The sequence below is a fragment of the Geotrypetes seraphini genome, chromosome 5 (assembly GCF_902459505.1).
Source record: "Geotrypetes seraphini chromosome 5, aGeoSer1.1, whole genome shotgun sequence".
Taxonomy (NCBI): domain Eukaryota; kingdom Metazoa; phylum Chordata; class Amphibia; order Gymnophiona; family Dermophiidae; genus Geotrypetes; species Geotrypetes seraphini.
The window spans coordinates 116,701,242-116,722,024 of NC_047088.1; the positions used below are offsets into that span (position 1 = coordinate 116,701,242).

Sequence of the window (20,783 nt, forward strand, 5' to 3'; positions counted from 1 at the left end):
CCCTTCCAAGAGAAAATTATGCCAGCCAGATCTCTGGCGAGACCCCCCTGAATCGGGGGACGACTTTCAGCCTTCCTTCCAGAATGGCTAAAGATAAACTCAGATCAGTGGGTCCTAGAGGTACTTGGGGCCGGTATTCGACTGCAGTTCTTCCGGCCACCAGCGGACTAATTCCTGTTCTCTCCTGAGGGAAATCCGGAGAGGGCCAGCAAGGTGCGCGCTATGGTGCACTGGTTACTGGATCTGGCGGCCATAGAGCCAGTCCCAAGGGAAGACTTGGGCTCCGGGAGATACTCGATTTCCTTCATCGTTCCAAAGAGGGACCCTGACGATTGCAGACCAATTCTGGTCCTGAAAGCAGTGAACGCATTTGTGCAATTTCAGCGTTTCTGGATGGATGTTCCGCCACTAATTTCTGACAAGTGGGATGATCAGTGACACTCAGAAAAGCACACAGACAATATAAAGCATAAACAATAACACATTATTATACACATATAAGAATTAAATATAAATTAGCATCACCTTGACCCCATATAATTACCATTGGGAATCCCTGCAATAGATAGATGGGTAGACCAAAGGACTGTCCCGTGAGACGTGGCCAAACGTCATGGATTCTCCTGTCAGGGTCAGAATCCCGGTCTTATATAGGATGCACACTGCGGAGTTCATAGTAAAAGCATAAACAGCTGGTCCTGCTGTTACAATTAGTCCTGCTCTTTTGTTCTGTGTTTTGACAACACCCAGGTCAGGATGTCAGAAGGAGGTGTTTGCAGAAATTGTTTTCCCATGAGACTGGTTTCACTGTCCCTTTGAAGATCAAGGAGGTTAGGATGTTCACTGTCCCTTTGAGGCTGTTTGGGCAATTCCTAGGTCAAAAAGGTCAAGATAGCAAATACTTGTCACCGTCCCTTTCTTTTTGATGTAGTTTCCCATCTGTCTTTACTGATGTTATTTGAGCGGCAAGGAGGTCAAAGAGGTCAGGATCTCAAATAAGCAAGGAGGTGTTGCAGTTTATTATCTCTTTGATGCTATCCAGTTGTCACTCAAATAAAGGAAGTCATGATAGGTGTTGCACTGTCTCTTTGATGCTATCAAGAAGGTGTTACAGAGGCCATCTGTCTTTACTATCCTTTTGGTGTGGTCAAGGTAACACTCAGGACAAAGAGGTCAGATAAGCAGACTTGAGGAGACATATCAGTAATATTCTGAACATGTCAGTAAGTAATATGCTGAACATGTCAGTAATATGCTGAGGTATAACAATGGAAAAGATGCGTTCTGTCATAGCAGCAGTGGCACCCGGGGAGTTTTGGCTTCCTTGGATCTCATGGAAGCGTATCTCCACGTCCCGATATTCCCAGATCATTGGAGGTTCCTGAGGTTTCATGTTCTCAGGAGCCATTTCCAGTTTGACACTCCCTTTCGGTTTGGCATCGGCACCCAGATCTTTTACCAAGATCATGGTGGTGGTTGCTGCCCATTGGCGATCTTTGGGTGAGCTCGTGCATCCCTACCTTGATGACTGGCTGATCAGAGCTCCCTCATGGGCGCAGGGCCACTTGGCGGTTCGCCAAATGGTGTCTTTGCTAGAATATCTCGGATGGGTGATCATTCTGAAGAAGAGTCGCCTCGAGCTGACCCAGGACTTGGAGTACCTGGGAATCGGTTTCCACACGGGTCTGAATCAGGTATTTCTTCTAGAATCCAGAAAACTCAAACTCAGGAGTGCGATTCTGGACATGTTAGCGGTCTAGGCCCTGACGACCTGGCAGTACCTACAGGTGTTGGGTCTCATGGTGGCAACCATGGATGTGATTCCATGGGCGAGAGCTCACCTGCGTTCTCTTCAGTTTTCCCTTCTTTTTTTTTAATTGAAATTTTACAAATGCAAAAGTATAAGAATAAAACAAAACAATAAGCTGCAAATACCAAAATATACATAATAATATGCAAAATATAGTATAGTTAATATACAAAGTAAAATTAATTGGGATTTACATGAGTTCTTGCATATTCATCAAGAGGGGTCCAAATTTTTGTGAACCTGGCTATGTTATTTTGTTTTACTTATTATTTCCTCATACTTTCTGATGACACAAAGATGATTCCACCATTCATAATTAGAAACAATATGATTCCACCTTTCTAATTAGAAACAATATGATGGATAGCTAAGGCAATCATGAAATCAAATATTTTTTTATATAACGGTAGTATTGATATATCTGGATTAGAGGAATGCAATATGATTGATTTATATGACATGTGCAACTCATTAATATTCATGTTTAAAACTGAGCAAATTTTGGACCAAATGTCTGACCAGTAAACTTGTAAGTTAGGGTATTCATATAGAGCCCATGGTTGCTGTTGGCATGACCAATAGAGCTCTGAAGTCACATGTAACACTTTAGCCATTTTAGCTGGGGTCCAGTAAGCTTTATTCATAATAAAAAATGTAGACTAGCATATGGGTACCAACATAGTAGGTCTAGCTGAGAATGCCCAGAAGGATTTCTAATCTATTACTCTTGGATTTACATGTTATCGTAGAAAATATCTTTTTCTCCCTCACACTCTCTTAAGATTTTATATAGTTTTGATACTCATTTGTTTCTTGATAATAACGGACCTATAGTCTTTGAGAAATTATTTAGACCAGAGTCCTTATACTTAGATAATAAAGACTTAAGTGGATCCAAGATACTCCGCAATAAATTGGTATTTATATTGTGATAAACTAGAATATGTTCAAGTTCACCTATAGAAATTAGTCCCCCATTGCTGGTAAGATGTGAGAGTCCAAATATCAATCAATCCGGCAGATTCTCCATGAGTTTAGGAAGGATCCAATCCATACCCTAACGCAGACATGTCAAACTCTGGCCCGCAGGCCAAATTTGGTCCGTGGGGTGATTAAATTTCGCCCGCGATCTGGGCTGAGATTTGGTCCAACATTTCTACCCCCGGCAGAGAGAATGCGTGAGGATTAGTAAATGGCTTGGGTCGGCACTCTTCCTCATTGGCCCTCGTGCTTGTCCGTCACCGCTGCAATAGACGCCCGATTGGTGGGAGTGAGCGTGCTCCATTTTCCTCACTCCAGAGTCCTGGACTGACGACGTGGTATGTTGGGTGGGAGGAGGTGGCGACTTTCCTCTGCAGGCAATAGCGGTTTTTAGTGCCGGGAGCCGTGCTGAATGCTGTGCACTGCTCCCGGTGCTAAAAACTGCTAACGAACTTTAGTAAAAGGGGGAAGAACCTTAGTTTCCCCTTTTTACTAAAGTTTGCTAGCAGTTTTTAGCATCGGGAGCAGCGCGCAGCATTCAGCTTGGCTCCCGGCGCTAAAAACCGCTATCACAGTTTAATAAACGGGGGTTCTGTGAAGAAAGAAAATGACATCAGATAGCAAAAAGGTTTTCAAGGACAAGACAACTGTTTGGAAATACTGTGGTAAGGATTTTAAATACCATTGAAACCTCATTACAGTGGTTGGGGATTGGGGGTGCTAGTATTTGGGGGGACTGGGGAAGAGAGGTGGAGGTAAAAGGAAGTTTTCTCGGTAGTGAAGACAGTGGGAGTGAACTGGATAGAGGAGAAATGAATGAGGGAGGGGGGAAGTAGAAAGGAGAAGACAAATGATTGAGCTGTTTGGCGAGTGATGAGTTGGAAAGAGTCAGGAATAGGGGGACAGATGAGTAAACAGCTTTACAGTTGTTGCAGTTACTATGTTTAGGTATGGTGAGGTGGAGCAGGAACAGGAGCAAGAGAAGGATGTGACATCACTAAGTGTAACAAAAGGAAGACAGCATGAAAGAAGGAGGGAGGAAAAGGAAACATGATTTGAATAATGACCATGTTGTAACCCTATACTTCTACTACTAAGACTAAGGGGTCCTTTTATTAAGGTGCACATTTAGTGCATGCTAAATCGGTTAGCATACCTTAATAAAAGGACCCCTAAGTATCTTAATTAAAAATTTGGCCCGCAACGTACCCTATTTTTATATTTCGCCCACTTATGAAATTGAGTTTGACACCCCTGCCCTAATGCAACATAAAAGTTTGATGATATCTGTAAAAATTTGGAAAATTTACCCCTCCCATTGATTTGAGATTTTTGCAAAGATACTAAAGCTATTCTATAAGTTTTAACAAGCCAAAGAAATTTTGTAATAATCCCATTAAATTTTTTATAAAAAGAACTCTGAAAATAAACTGGTAACATACTCATTTGGTAACAAACTACATGTGAGCTCATCATTTTGATGGTTTGGACTCTTCCCCCACCAAGAAAGATGTAATGGATTCGAATGCTCACACATTTCTTTGACTTTCAATAATAAGGATTTTTCATTTACTGTAATAGTGTCTTCCAATGTCCATTGAATCATTATACCTAAGTATTTTATTCCCTCTTCCTTCCAGAGGAATGGGAATGGATCAAATATTCCTTTTACACAGTGTAAATTCAAAGGAAGAACCTCTGATTTACTCAAATTTATTTTAAATCCAGAAAATTTACCAAAACGATCAATCAACTGACAGGGTTGACGGTCAGTCTAGAAGAGGTATGCAGGCAGATTGATAGGCTTAAAAATGATAAATCCCCAGGACCAGATGGCATCCATCCAAGGATAATCAAGGAACTGAAAGGGGCTATAGCTGAACTGCTTCAACTAATAGCCAATCTGTCGATCAAATCAGGAAGGATTCTGGAAGACTGGAAAGTGGCAAATGGCTAGGAATGTAACAAAGGGAGACAAAATTTTTTTCAGATATATTAGAAAAAGGAAGAAGAAGAAAAATGGAATTGTGAGACTAAAAGATGATATGTATCGATATATGGTGAGTGATGAGGAAAAATCAAAGATGTTAAACAAATACTTCTGTTCTGTGTTCACGGAAGAAGATCCTAGAAAAGGACTGAGACTGTCTGGTAAAGTTACACATGAGAATGGAATAGATACCGTGTCGTTCACGGAAGAAAGTGTTTATGAACAACTTGAAAAATTGAAGGTGGGCAAAGCAAGGGGATCGGATGGGATCCATCCCAGGATATTGAGGGAGTTCAGAGGGCTTCTGGCGGGTTCTATTAAAGATTTGTTCAACAAATCCTTTGAGACGGGAGTGGATTCTGGGGATTGGAGAAGAGTGGATGTGGACCCTATTCACAAAAGTGGTTGCAGAGATGAAGCGGGAAAATACAGGCCAGTAAACCTCAATTCGGTTATTGAAAAAATAATGGAAGTGTTGCTGAAAGAAAGGATAGTGAAATTCCTAAAATCAAATGGGTTACAGGAGCTGAGGCAACATGGTTTTACAAAAGATAAATTGTGCCAGATGAATCTGATTGAATTTTTTGATTGGGTGACTGGAGAATTAGATCAAGGGCATATGCTAGAAATAATTTACTTAGATTTCATAGAAGTCTCTTGAATAAACTTGACGGGCTGAAGTTAGGACCCACAGTGATGAACTGGATTAGAAACTGGTTGACGGACAGATGCCAGAAAGTGGTGGTTAATGGAATGCGCTCAGAGGACGGAAAGGTGAGTAGTGGAATCCCTCAGGGATCGGTGCTGGGGCAGACCCTGTTCAATATGTTTGTGAGCGACATTGCGAAAGGGTTAGAAGGAAAAGTTTGCCTCTTTGCGGATGATACCAAGATTTGTAACAGAGTAGGCACTGAGGATGGAGTTGAAAACATGAAAAAGGATCTGCAAAAGTTAGAAGAATGGTCTACAATCTGGCAACTAGAATTCAGTGCAAAAAAGTGCAGAGTAATGTATTTGGGGATTAGAAATCGGAAGGAGCTTTATGTGCTGGAAGGTGAGAGGCTGATATGCATGGATGGGGAGAGGGATCTTGGGGTGATAATGTCTGAAGATCTAAAGGTGAAGAAACAGTGTGACAAGGCAGTGTCTGTTGCCAGAAGGATGCTAGGCTGTATAGAGAGAGGCGTTACCAGTAGAAGAAAAGGTGTTGATGCCCCTGTACAGGTCGATCGTGAGACCCCACTTGGAGTATTGTGTACAATTTTGGAGACCCTATTTGGCAAAGGACATAAAAAGACTTGAAGCGGTCCAGAGGAAGGCAACGAAAATGGTAGGTTTGTGCCAGAAGACGATGAGGTGAGACTGGAAGCCCTGAATATGTATACCCTAGAGGAAAGAAGGGACAGGAGAGATATGATTCAGATGTTCAAATACTTGAAAGGTATTAACATAGAACAAAATCTATTCCAGGGAAAGGAAAATGGTTAAACCAGAGGACATAATTTGAGGTTGAGGGGTGGTAGATTCAAGAGTAATGTTAGGAAATTCTTTACGGAGAGGGTGGTTGATGCGTGGAATGCACTCCCGAGGGAGGTGGTGGAGAAGAAAACAGTGACAGAGTTCAAACTAGCGTGGGATGAACACAGAGGATCTATAATCAGAAAATAATGGGTATACATTGAAGGAACTAAGGCCAGTACTGGGCAGGCTTGCACGGCCTGTGTCCCGTACCTGGACTATTCACCTGAGGACGGGCTAGGGAGGGTTTCAATGGCTGGGATGGTTAAGATGGGCTAGAGTGAGCTTTGATGGAGACTCCAGTAGATGGAACCTAAGCACACTACTGGGCAGGGCTCTGGGTTTCTGGCCCAGAAATATCTGAAAAAAAGGACCATTTAAACTAAATTAATTTATGGAGCATGTATGGTTCTCTCCTCTGGATTCTCTTTTTAGGTGTTTTCCCATGGCTGATGATCGGATGGGTTGGCCCTTTCCAGCTCGCTTTCAGGACGCAGTAATTAGAGATCCTCTGGCTTGGCGGCGCCGTCCTGGCTATGCATACGCAGGAGTTTCGTTAGCCGTAAGCCTGAAGTCATTATGCCATTGTATAGATCCATGGTGAGGCCCCACCTGGAATACTGTGTGCAATTCTGGAGGCCGCATTACCGTAAGGATGTGCTGAGACTGGAGTCGGTCCAGAGAATGGCCACCCGGATGGTCTTGGGACTCAAGGATCTCCCGTACGAGGAACGGCTGGATAAGTTGCAGCTGTACTCACTCGAGGAACATAGAGAGAGGGGTGACATGATCGAGACATTCAAGTCATGTCCGCATCGAGGTGGAAGTAGATATCTTCTTTTTCAAAGGTCCCGCGGCAACAAGGGGGCATCCATGGAAAATCGGGGGCGGGAAACTGCACGGGGACACCAGGAAATTCTTTTTCACTGAAAGGGTGGTTGATCGCTGGAATAGTCTTCCACTTCAGGTGATTGAGGCCAGCAGCGTGCCTGATTTTAAGGCCAAATGGGATAGACATGTGGGATCTATTCACAGAGAAAGGTAGGGGAGGGTCTTTGGAGTGGGCAGACTAGATGGGCCGTGGCCCTTATCTGCTGTCTATTTCTATGTTTCTATGATGTGTGAGGTCTATGCGATGCTGGGTCTTTCTTCTCTTCTCCAAGCGATGCAGCCCTCTTCACTGGTGGCTTATGCTTCCGTTTGGCGGCTTTTCCTTTCTTGGATACTTCTCTACGTTGACACACTTCCAGAGTTCTATGAGTTATATTCTTTCGTTTTTGGCGCCTGCGTATTGCCCAGGGCTTAGCATTCAATTCCCTTCAGTTTCAAGTAGCACTCTTGGCTTGTATCAAGGGCTAGGTGTCTCGCTCTTCGCTGTCTTCTCGGCTTTGTGTAGTTCAGTTCCTCAAAGGGAGTTCAGTTTCTTCGTACACCTCTTATGCAGCCCTCTCCGGAGTTCGGTCTTAGGGTACTTCTTCGCAGTTTCCAGTGGGCTGCGTTTCAGCCTTGTCTTTTGGGATTCTAAAGGGCTATGCCTTTGATCACGGGGTTTCTTGTGGCCATGGCTTTGGCTCGGCGGTTTTCTGAGTTGCAAGCCTTGTTTGGCTGGGATCCCTATTTCTGGTTTCCAATTTTGGGGGTCAGTTCATATGGTGCCTCTCTTTCTGCGGAGGTGTCATCATTCTGTTCTGACGCTCTCACTTTTCCTTCCTTCTTCCTTCCTGGGAGGAGAAATGGGGAGACGTGCCTTTCTTCTCTGCTATTTTATTTTTGCTAATTACGTAGCAGTCTTCGCGAGCTGAGTTCCTGTCGACCTTTAGTTGTTTAGCTCATCTTGTGATATTCTTCAAGGGGCGACTCCATTGTATGGCGGCGTCGGTAGCCTCCATCGCTCGATGGGTCCGGGAGGACATTCTTTCCGCTTACTTGATGGCAGGGAAGCGGGTGGCGAGAGACCTTCATTCCGCCAGAGCGATGGCTCCTTCTAGGGCTCAGTTCAGAGGTTTTCCCTGGAGGGGTTTTGTCCCATGGCTTTTTGGTCTTACGAATGTACTTTCTCTCAGCTTTGCCGGTTGGATGTGGGGGCACTTACGGTGGATGCGTTTAGTGCTTCGGTTGTTGCGGAGGCGGCGTTTGCTTCCCACCCAGATTGAGGATTGCTTTGCTACATTTCATTGGTCTCTGGATTCATCTGCTGCTGTTGCTAAGGAAGGAAAAATTATGTTCTTACCTGTTAAATTTTCTTTCCTTTAGACGCAGCAGATGAATCCAGAGCCCACCCTTTCCGGATATTGTCTGCCGGTTTTTTCTTTTGCAACTTTCGGAGTTAGTTATGGTTGCAGGTTGTATTCTGTATGATTGCCTTTTGCAATTTGTTATGGGAAAGAAGGTTTTTTTTTTGCATGCTAGGCATATTGGTGGTTGCGATTGCTTGGGCAAGGAGCAATACTGGAGATGCAGGGAGCGTGCTGGCCAATAAGTCCACCTGTTAATCAGTTTCTCTATCTCCGCCTGCTGGTAGATGTGAGCTATCCCATTGGTCTCTGGATTCATCTGCTGCATCTAAAGGAAAGAAAATTAACAGGTAAGAACATAATTTTTCCTTCTCAGATTACTCCAGAGTCGTGTATCACCTCTTAACTTCATCCTATGCTCTCTCATCGCAGTTTCTTTTCAAATGAAAGAGACTCCACTCACCTACATTTATATTATGTAAGTATTTAAATTACGCTATTATATCTCCCCTCTCTCACCTTTCCTCCAAAGTATACAGATTGAGATCTTTAAGTCTGTCCCCATACACCTTATCACGAAGACCACACACCAATTTAATAGCCTTCCTCTGGATCGATTCCATCCTTTTTATATCTTTTTGAAGGTGCGTCCTCCAGAATTGTACTCAATATTCTAAATGAGGTCTCACGAGAGTCTTATACAGAGACAACAATACCTCCTACTGGCCATACCTCTCCCTATGCAACCTAGCATCCTTCTAACTTTTGCTGTCACATTTTCAAGCTGTTTGGCCACCTTAAGATCATCACATACAGTCACACCCAAGTTCTGCTCTTCCGTCATGCACATAAGTTCTTCACCCCCTAAACTGTACCATTCCCTCGGGTTTTTGCAGCCCAAATCCATGACCTTGCATTTCTTAGCATTAAATTTTAGCTGCCAAATTTCAGACCATTCTTCAAACTTTGCCAGGTCTTTCTTCATGTTATTTACATCATTTGGCATGTCTACTCTGAAACGAACAAGATCTGTTTCTTGGTCCCGAAATCGTCCTGCAAACATTCTATCATCTATTTCAGACATCTGGAGGCAATTCCCCTTAGAAAGAAAGATACGCAGACAGAGTTCTAAAGGGATAGCCTGTTTTATTATCAGTCTGCATTCATTTATATATCCTTCACATGGGTCAGTGGTAACCATCACAGGAAAAGGGGGATGGACAAGAGAGGGGAGGGGGTGTGTGAGCAGGATATGTACATGGCAGGGGGGTTTGAGCTTTTATTGTCTCAAAGACAAAACTTCGTTAACATGATTAAATGACCTCTTCCCAAACCATCAAGAAAGTAAACACGAACATTCTGCATTTGATTACCTCCAGCACAGGCAGGAACAAAGGACATAATATATGTGTGTCCTTTTCAAATGTGTCCTTTCATAGACAGAGACAGAAAACTTATCCATTAAAATGTGTCCTTTCAATCCCCTCTTACGTCATGAAAATGACATCATAAATGCACAGTATGAGCGTGGAGGGAGAGATATTCTAGATATGTCTCTTGAGGAGAGGTTTAGGGGCTGTAATATGAGTCAAACAGCGCAGGAACAGTCTAAAATTACATAAGCAACAAGAGTGCAGATAATAATAAAGATTATAACAATAAGAAGGTCTTTCACCCACCCCTGCATCCAACTAAAATACAGATCCCAAGGATTAGATCATCTGGGACCCCTCTTGGGACCCCTATCTCATCTATGTATAGCTAAAGTGCACTGGCCTATCTACTGGCTGGGTAGTTTAACACGGAGCCGGAGGTCTCCACAAAGCCAGTAAATATCACCTAAAGCAAAATCTAATGCTGCAACAGTGAAGCATACCTATAATTTCCAAAAAAGAATACTAGGCTGTAGTTAAATTTCCAGTATGCCTCGGACAATAGTTTCTGATTAATACATTAACACATTTTAGCTAATCATGATTTAATCAGGACTACTTGAAACCGTCTTCCTGCCCTCAGGGTCTATCTGCATCCCCATGCCAGAGTCAGATTGATACAATTTCCCATAGGCCTTGGCTGACACCAGCTATGCCAACCAAAATGCTGAACGCCTGCAACAGCTATGCTGACATCTTCCATATTCTTTGAAATGAAAGCAAACTTGTGGTACCCTTAGCCAGCTTGCCTCGCTTATGCCTTGCCAATCTCTAACAGTATATCAGCATGTCCCCTGTCCTCCAAGCTATGAAGATGAACAGTTCCCATTATGAGTTTAAACCTCTGTCTTAGGTTGCATAGGTCGTATCTATATCTTACCCGTCATTGAGCGAATGAGCGGTGCATAAGGGATGCAGGAAACTTTCTCAGGAGGCCCAGGCAAAAAGGTACAAAGATGTCATAAGAGAGTATTTAAGTATGGGATATGGGATAATATTATCTCTGACCCTGGTAAAGGTAATGCAATAGGCCATGCCAAATTAAAACCAAATTAGAACCAAATTAGCAAGTGTCAGAGAAGATACTGGAAATTCATGTATAACTGCCTTTAAAAGCTAGAAGGAACCTTGTGAGAAAAGAAATGTACACGTGTTTCACTCTACAGCAAAGGAGAATCATAACAATACATAGCAAAATTTGTAGAATAGTTAAGATAGGGTGAATTAAAACATTAAATACATGGTTTGCAGTGGGCGAATACTCAAAGAAAAGTTCCCAAGCTTGAGACATGAGCATCTCGGAGCAAATTTTGTGCAATCTGTCCATTTTCAAAAGTGATAGTATGATTCACTTCTTTGGAGGTTTTCTTAAGTTGTTCAATAAAGTTCAGCAGCTTATGAAATGTCTCATTGCCCATACCAAGAGATGGTAGATGTACAGCATATGAAATAAAATCTGGAATGTCCGTAGAATAGATTAAATAGGTGAAATTGTACAGCAAAGCGTTCTTAAGAAGGTGGCTATATCCGATGAACAGGAAACATTGTGTAAAAGTCTTTGCAGTCAGGGTGCAGGAAGATGAATTACAGTCTCTTTAAACTGGTGAGATGCACGCTTGGGATGATATGATGTTTGCACAGGATCTGTCAGTCACTGGAAACTAGTAGTGTTCACCCTTGAGATGAAATGATGTCTGTGCATACAGGGAGGGATTTGAAAAGAGTCCCGATATCATTCAGCAGCTGTACTTCAGTGTGATCCCAATAAGAGATAGAAAACGGGAGAGAAACCATGTTGCCTGTACTGAATGGAGAGAGAGAGAGAGAGAGAGAGAGAGAGAGACCAGGTTGCCTGTACTGAATGTGGCAACATGTGACAATATTAATACATTTACTTGTTATGTCTGTATTTGATAGTATGCTTATTCTGGTTGTAAGATACAGGATATGTCTGTCTATAGAACATATCTAAGTGGCTGATTATAGCATAACTTTTTCAAAGCTGCTATAATTTTCGATGTATTTTTGGTAATTCGCGACCTTTTCCTAACAGGTCCTCTCGGAAATTTCTTAGTGAAATGTATATTTTATATTTTCGCATTCTTAAAGTTGATGCACTCTGTATTTCTTCTGACTCTGCATATTGTAACTCGCTGAATGTCCAGCCCTCTTGAATGTAAACCGCCTAGAAGTCGCAAGATTGTGGCGGTATAGAAGAATAAAGTTATTATTATTATTATTATTATGGCAAAAGAGAGACAATATTCAAGTACTTAAGGTTCTTAATCAGACATTCCAAAAAGATATGTTTTTGTGTGCTGCATATAACTATTATGGCAATTCAGAGAGACCATAATTCTGTACTGAATGTATTAAAAAAATTATGTCAGAAATGTGTACTGAATGGTTCATATCTAGTGAGCACCATAGAATAAACACTGTATAGATATAGAATAAAACCTTTTCTTAAAAATATAACCCCTAACTAAGCTTCATTTAGCATATGCAAATTATAGGGAAAAAAGAACATTACGCATTTGGGCTAGTAAAAAGTGGGAAAAGAGCTAGCGCTAGAAATGGCCAATATTATGTATCCTGGGGTTCCCCTCAAACTAAAACAAGTAGACAAAACACAGACCACATGGCACAGACAAAACACATAGCTCTAGGCTTAAAACTATTCTTCCATCGGTCAAGTGTTCAGAGCTGAACTTATCTCTAGAAATAAACACATTGTTATAGAAAAACAAAACAAAGATGAACACATGAGTAAAGTATATGGACAAATAATGCATAGCATAACCATCTCATATTTAGAAAAGCTAATGTCTCTTTGGATCGTCTTTATCTCTCCAGTGACAAAGAGGATCCCTGGAAAACACCAGAAATATCCTTGTGTGGGATGGCCATGCATATATCCGAACTGCTGCTAAGAAAAAAAAAAGAAAAACACATTTTAATTTTGCAACATCCTAATTTCAGCTAAAACAATAGGAAGGAATTTTTTCCATTCACAAATGTGTCAGCTGTGGCTTTCCAGATTTTATCTTTAATAGTCCTGTTCATGCGTTCGACAATACCGGAACTCTGTGGGTGATATGGGAGATGAAATTTCCACTCAATGCGGAGTGCGATAGCTAAATCTTTGCATACTCTGGCAGTGAAAAGCAGGACCATTATCTGAGTTGATGTGTGTGGGACATACCCCACCTAGGGATGATTTCGCGAAGTAAAATGTTCACCATAGTCTGAGCAGTTTCATTTGTAGTGGGGAAAAAAATTCAGGTTATCGGAAAAACATGTCAACATTAACAAGGGCAGCTGGTATACAGGGTTTCCCCTCTTTGCACCAAAGTCCGTCCGAAGGGCGGCTTTGGGCACCGGCCAGATGGGCATTGATTAAGCCAGTGACCAGGGTCTCCGCAATTAAAACATCCAGTACTTCTGGATGGATTATTACCATCTCAATCGGAGGCAGGGGCCCGCCCCCTACGAAGCCCGTGACCCCCTCTTCCGCGAGGAGCGGACAGGCGCGGTCCCCAGGTAGGTAGCTGGCCCTGATAATGCAGGATTTCCCGAGGCTTAGAGATCTCAAAGCATAGGAGAGTGTTGTGTAGTGGTTAGCTCTACAGCCTAAGGAACCTGAGGTTTGGGGGTTCAAACCCCGCACTGCTCCTTTATCCAATCTGAAATTATGCACGAGAACAAGTGTGCCATTCTGAAATCATTTGTTTGACCAGAATCTGCAAAGGAGAACGGAGGTTAGAAAGGAAAGTCTGAATAAGTAGGGAATCCATATTTGCATGGGCACTAAGACCTGCCTCTTGGGTCCAGGTTTCATTAAACCTCTTCCACACCTATCAAGCTCTGTCTGCAATCCTGATCGAATCACATTGGATTCCTGTTACTCATCGCATTACCTTTAAAATCCTACTTTTAGTTTTTTAAAACACTGTCTTTGAACGAACCCCAATTCATTAATAACTATTTATTCCCCATAGTATATCACGTTATTTAAGATCCATTAATCAAAAACTCTTAACAATTCCATCACTGAAAGTTATTGGAACTCGTCATCATGATATCTTCTCTGTAATGGCCCCACAATTATGGAACACCTTATCTCAGCATTTAAGAGAAGAAAATGACCTAAACCATTTTAAAGGCAATCTGAAGAGCTTCCTTTTTAAAGATGCCTTTAATTTATTTATTCCCTATTCCTATTGTTTTGACCATTCATGTCTTCTTTTGTGCTTTATTAATACAATTGTAGTTCTGCCCTTTTTTCCTTATGTATCTGTTAGTTTGTATGTCAATATGTCAAACTCATGTAATTTACTATAAATAAGCTTATGTGTATACCTTATTTTTATTTGTAAATCGCTTAGCAAATTAAATTAAGCTATTCAATAAGTTAAAAATAAACTTGAACTTGAATCTCACAAATTTCCATATTTTTCTTGCTCTATCTGTAAAACTGATTCTGGCCCCTGTATTAATTAAAGTTAATTTATCCTGACCCTCTTTGGTAGTATTAACATTGAGGCGGCCGCAAGTGCCCAAAATCAAAGGTGCCACATACCTCAAGCTGAATTCAGAGTCTGACTTCTTTCCCTTATCCTGCGTCTCCAAATTGAGTCCACAGGAAAGTGATAGGAGTCCGGCAGGGCTGTGAAGGTTTGAGTGACCTTGGTATTTAGATACAGAAAGTCAGGACATCCCTATGCACTAACACTGTTTTTTTTTTCTGGCTGTCAAATAACTTTTTACTCTTTCCAATTCTATCTGCATTGTATCTCGATCCTGTTGCAATGCATTATATAAAGGCATCACTAAGAAAGAGAGATAATGCCTCCAAATTATTCAAAATACTGCCATTAAAATCATTTCAACTTAAAAGCTCAAAAATTTGATCATGTCACACCATTTTGATTAACTCCCATTGGCTTCTCATAGATCATCGATTTACTTATAAAATAATGTTACAGATACATAAAACCATAGCTTCCGGTCTACCTGATTTCATCAACAGGTTATTAATCCCCCACAACCTCCATCGCACATTAAGTTCTTCTTATCAAAACCTGTTATCCATTCCCTCTTTAAGACACATTGGCACCATGCGTACTAATATCTTTTCTGTGACGGCCCCTACCGTCTGGAACTCAGCACCAAATTATATAAGAGAAAGTTCATCACTTGATAAATTTAAAACTAGCTTGAAGGCCTTTCTTTTTAAAGACGCATTTGGAATATAATAGTCCTTTTAAGGACTGTAATGGGACTTTGCTCCTTGCTTTTCTTATTCATTTTAATCTTTTCTACAAAGTGCTAGATTAATTATTTTTTGTTTCCTCCCTTTTGTTTTGATCCTTCTCCCTCTCTTTTTCATTATAATTTGTTTTTATTTTTATTTTTTTAATATATGCCTTTCTGACTGTCTGTTTTAATAATTACACAAATGTATTTCTACCCTTTTTCATTTTGTTTCGGTAAGTTCCCCAAACAAACCTGAAACCTAAAACGGAATTTTTTTTTTTTTTTTCTTTCTGGCGAAACAGCACAAGAAACGGCAGAAATTTAAACCTATAAGCAGTGCAAACGCATACAGGAAAGGACCGGTGACACAGAAGGAGAGCATCACACACACGGGCAACATAAGCCTTGCAGGGAGCTCTTCTACGTTTAAAAGTTTCAGAAATCATATTCGTTCTGTCCACTGAATATACATTAACATTTTATAACATTTCCAATATTCTTTTATCATTCTTAAAACTTATTTCAGACAATTTGTGAGAATAGAGTACACCATTATGCATTTAAGGGCCTGATATATACAAAGTTTTTTTTTCTAGATTTAGTAACTCATACTTTGAAGGAGCTGTGGGAGCGTAGCCCCTCAGAGGAGATGCTTCCTTATATAGAGTGTATGTTTGGGCAGACTGGATGGACCATTCAGGTCTTTATCTGCCGTCATTTACTATGTTACTATGTATCAAACAAGCTGCTGAAAAGTTCTCAGCCGGCCTACCAGCTGCTCCATGCTACCCACAAACAGTGCTGAAAACTAGTCAGCCTGCTTGTCACTACAACAAAGGAGAAGGAGGATGAGAAGGAGGGGCTGCCCTCCCCCTCTCCCCGCCAAAGACTGCCACAGAATCAGCTCTAGGACACCCACTGCAAAAACCAAACCTGATCTAGTACATATATGCAGACGACATCTCCATCCTAATCCCAGTGAACAGCATAACAAATGAAACCTCAAAATACATTACTCATATAATGACCAAAATAGAACATTGGACAAGCAACTTCAAACTGAAACTTAACACAGAAAAAAAACAAAAATCTTCCTTGCAAGCCCAACGGATAAAATTACCAGTTCAACGCTACATATAAAAGACCATGATTACCCAATTACCAACACAATAAAAATATTGGGAGTCATATTGGACTCACCTCACTATGATTGAACACACGAATATAGTGGCAACAAAATGTTTCATGATGTTATGGAGATTAAAGACCATCAAAAAATACTTCAACCCACTATCGTTTAGATTACTAGTGCAGTCACTAGTGCTTTCTACCCTGGACTATTGTAATATCGTTTATTTGGGTATCATTCAGAACTCAGCTGTCCGCTTGATATATGGATTAAAAAAGAATGACCATGTCACCCCCACCACAAACCACTGCACTGACTGTCAGTCAAGGCAAGAATATTATTCAAGTTCTCCTGCATATGTTTCAAGCTAGTTTGGGGACTAGCACCTATGTATCTACAAACCCACTTTGCACTCCACAACCCAACAAGACAAACCAGAAACAGCTATCTTTTTTGCATACCCAAGCATAACCAATTGTAAATACAAAACCTTTCTGGACAGAACCTTCATGCTCCAAGCAAATAAATAACAACATTGGCTAACGAAAAGGTTACCACCCTAAGATGCTCCTTCCCCCCCACAGTCTCCTATAATTCCTTGACCTCTATTGATCTCAACCCTACCTCACCTGTATCCACTCCCATTCCTGCCGACAGATCCTGGACCTCCTTCGAGCTTGTCTCCGAACCGCAAGTCTCCAAACTCTGCCTCAAATTAAAAACTTGTAACTGCTCGCTGGACCCTTTCCCCTCCTACTTATTCGAGAATATCCCTTCACAGGCCATCGCTTCCCTCACTGAACTTATTAACTCTGCCCTAACATCGGGCCTTTTCTCCCCCGACATGGGACACATTTCATTGTCCCCTTTACTGAAAAAGGCCGACCTTGATCCCTCCATTCCATCAAATTACCGCCCTATAGCAAATATCCCTCTCCTAACCAAGCTATTAGAATCTATCATATCCACCCAACTCTCTTCCTACCTAGAAAGATTCTCTATCCTCCTACCCCACCAATTCGGCTTCAGACCCAACTTCAGCACCGAATCCCTCTTGGCCTCACTAATCTCTAAAGTGCAACAACTCCACTCGCGTAACAAATCTGCTGTTCTTCTTCAATTCGACCTCTCCGCAGCCTTCGATGTCGTTCACCACGACATCCTAATCTTCCAACTCTCCGAAATAGGCATAAGCTCCACTGTCCTAGACTGGTTCTCGAAATTCCTACGCTTCCGCTCCTACACCGTTAATACAAACGGTACCTCATCCCCCCCCTGGAAGCCGAAATGTGGAGTCCCGCAAGGCTCACCCCTCTCCCCTATCCTTTTCAACATCTACATGTCCTCTCTGAAACTACTTCATCTATCCCCCCTAGAAACTCTCTACTCCTACGCTGACGACATCCTCATCCTCCTCGAGACCGACTCGAACCTCTCTAACCTCACTGAAAACATATCCTCATGTATTACGAACCTCCAATCCTGGGCCCAATCTGTACAAATGAAACTAAATGAGTCCAAAACAAAACTACTTTGGCTCGGCCCTATTTCAGACCATTTACCCTCCTCCATTCCACTACCTTCCGGCCCCACTCTCCAGCTTGAGTTTTCAAGCAAAGTCCTCGGCTTCATCCTAGACTCCTCCCTCTCCTTCAGTGATCACCTCAACTCCCTGGTAAAAAAATGCTTCTTTAGCCTCCATATGTTGAGGAAAGTAAGATCCTACTTTCACCATTCTCATTTCGCCATCCTCGTTCAATCCACCATCCTCTCCAGACTGGACTACTGCAACTCCCTCTATATATGCCTAACTAAGAAAAACCTCCACAGACTTCAACTAATTCAGAACGCCGCGGCCAAGCTTATTTTCAAAAAAGTAAGTTTGATCACGTCTCCCCTCTCCTCTCCAAGCTTCACTGGCTCCCAGTATACTCCAGAGTCCTCTACAAATGTGCCTGCTTATCCTTCAAGATTCTACATGGCATCCTACCCCCCGTTATCCCACTCCTTTGGAATTCCTCTAACCCACTCTCCTCTAGATCCTCCCAAAAACTGAAACTATCTTTCCCATCTACAAAAGGTATATCCCGCGCAGGAAAACTTGGAACATCCCTCCCTTTTAGAACCACAGAACTCTGGAACAACCTCTCATCCCCGCTCAGAAATGTTAGCTCCTTCCAATCCTTCCGTAAACATCTGAAAACCTGGCTCTTTTCAAAAATATAATCACCCCTCGTTCTCTAGTACCCTGTTCCCTCCCTTTCTTCCTATTCCCTCTCCTATATCCATCTTTGTAGTTTCCTTTCCTCCTAACCTCTGTAAACCGTGCCGAGCTCTGCGCTTGCGGAGATGATGCGGTATACAAACCTAAGGTTTAGTTTAGTTTAGTTTAGTTTTAGACAGTTACATTAATAAAGCCGAACTGACCTACAATGCCTTTAGAAAACTCATAAAAACTACCCTATTCGACAGATACATCACCTAAACAGAACCTCACCAAGTACTCTGAAATCCTAATTCTTGCTGTTTCTGAATCTCTAAACAAACTGTACATTGTAATTTTTTCCCTTTTTTCAGGAAAGCTGCAATTTTTCTTTACAGGTCCGCTCCGAAATTCTTAGCAAACATTATATTTTGTAATTTTGATTCTTAATAGTCTCTGTACTCTGTACTCCCTCCACATATTGTAAATCGCTGAATGTCCAGCTCTCTTAAATGTAAACCGCCTAGAAGTCACAAGATTGTGGCGGTATAGAAGAATAAAGTTATTACCATTATTATTATTTTTACTGAAGCGAACAAAGTCTCATCTGTCTAGGAGGGGGAGAATCCTAAGTGCCTTTATGACCCATTAGAAAAACAATATCAAAAGCAGGAATTTTTTCAATAACAAAAACAATATAACAATGCAGAATTTTTTTCGCTTACCTTACCTTATAAGCGAGGTACATTAATAATATACAATATAATCTTATACTCTATAAAATCTTATCTAAGCGATAGAAGAGAAAAGCGCATGCAAAGAATGGTACAGATGACAGAATGAGCAGACGTTTCTATAAATCTACAATAGAGACTTTCCAAAAGTCTTCACTTAATTTCATTCTTCCCGAAAGAATGGCAGCTGCTTATTTTCGCGGCGGGAGCTTACCGAAAACTCCACATTAATATTTGTCCTTGCCAAAAGAACAGTAACCGCGGCGGGTTTATCAAAAACCCTACAATATAAATAAAGGGTTGGAACATGACTCCAATACCTGTGAGTATTAAAGAACAGAATTCAAAAATTCAGAAATACTCACAAAATATTGGTAATGTCAAGTCCATCGCGGACGTAGCCCCCAAATTGAAACGAACAAGATTCGTTTCTTGGTCCCGAAATCGTCCTGCAAACATTCTATCATCTATTTCAGACGTCTGGAGGCAATTCCCCTTAGAAAGAAAGATACGCAGAGTTCTAAAGGGATAACCTGTTTTATTATCAGTCTGCATTCATTTATATATCCTTCACATGGGTCAGTGGTAACCATCACAGGAAAAGGGGGATGGACAAGAGAGGGGAGGGTGTGTGTGAGCAGGATATGTACATGGCAGGGGGGTTTGAGCTTTTATTGTCTCAAAGACGAAACTTCATTAACATGATTAAATGACCTCTTCCCAAACCATCAAGAAAGTAAACACGAACATTCTGCATTTGATTACCTCCAGCACAGGCAGGAACAAAAGACATAATATATGTGTGTCCTTTTCAAATGTGTCCTTTCATAGACAGAGAAAGAAAACTTATCCATTAAAATGTGTACTTTCATACTCTATTGCAGATTTTGGTATCGTCCACAAAGAGGCAAATCTTTCCAGACAACCCTTCTGCAATATCATTTATAAAAATGTTAAAAAGAACAGGCCCAAGAACAGAACCCTGAGGCACACCACTGGTAACATCCTTTTCTTCAGAGTGATCTCCATTGATCACTACCCTCCGCCACCTTCTACTCAACCAGTTCTTGACCCAGCCCGTCACTTTGGGACCCATCCCAAGGGCACTCAGTTTATTTATTAGATGTCTGTGTGGAACACTGTCAAAGTCTTTGCTAAAATCTAAATACATCACATCTAGTGCACATCCTCTATCCAGTTCTCTGATTACCCAGTCAAAGAAATTGATCAGTTTGTCTGACAAGACCTACCTCTAGTGAATCCATGTTGCCTCCAGTCCTGTAATCCACTTGATTTTAGAAACGACCATTTTCTGTTTTAAAAGCATTTCCATTAATTTGTTTAACACAAAAGTCAGACTTACCGGCCTGTAATTCCCTACTTCTTCATTACTTCCACTTTTGTGGAGAGGGACCACATCCGCCCTTCTCCAGTCCTCCGGTACCACTCTCAACTCTAGAGACTCATTGAAAAGGTCAGTCAACGTAGCTAC

General features: G+C 41.5%; 1 protein-coding gene across 15 annotated transcripts in view; it reads left to right on the top strand.

The window, feature by feature from the left end:
- PCNT (pericentrin) overlaps nucleotides 1–20,783 on the top strand; it is an 820,497-nt gene that overhangs the window by 156,324 nt on the left and 643,390 nt on the right. The window lies entirely within an intron of this gene.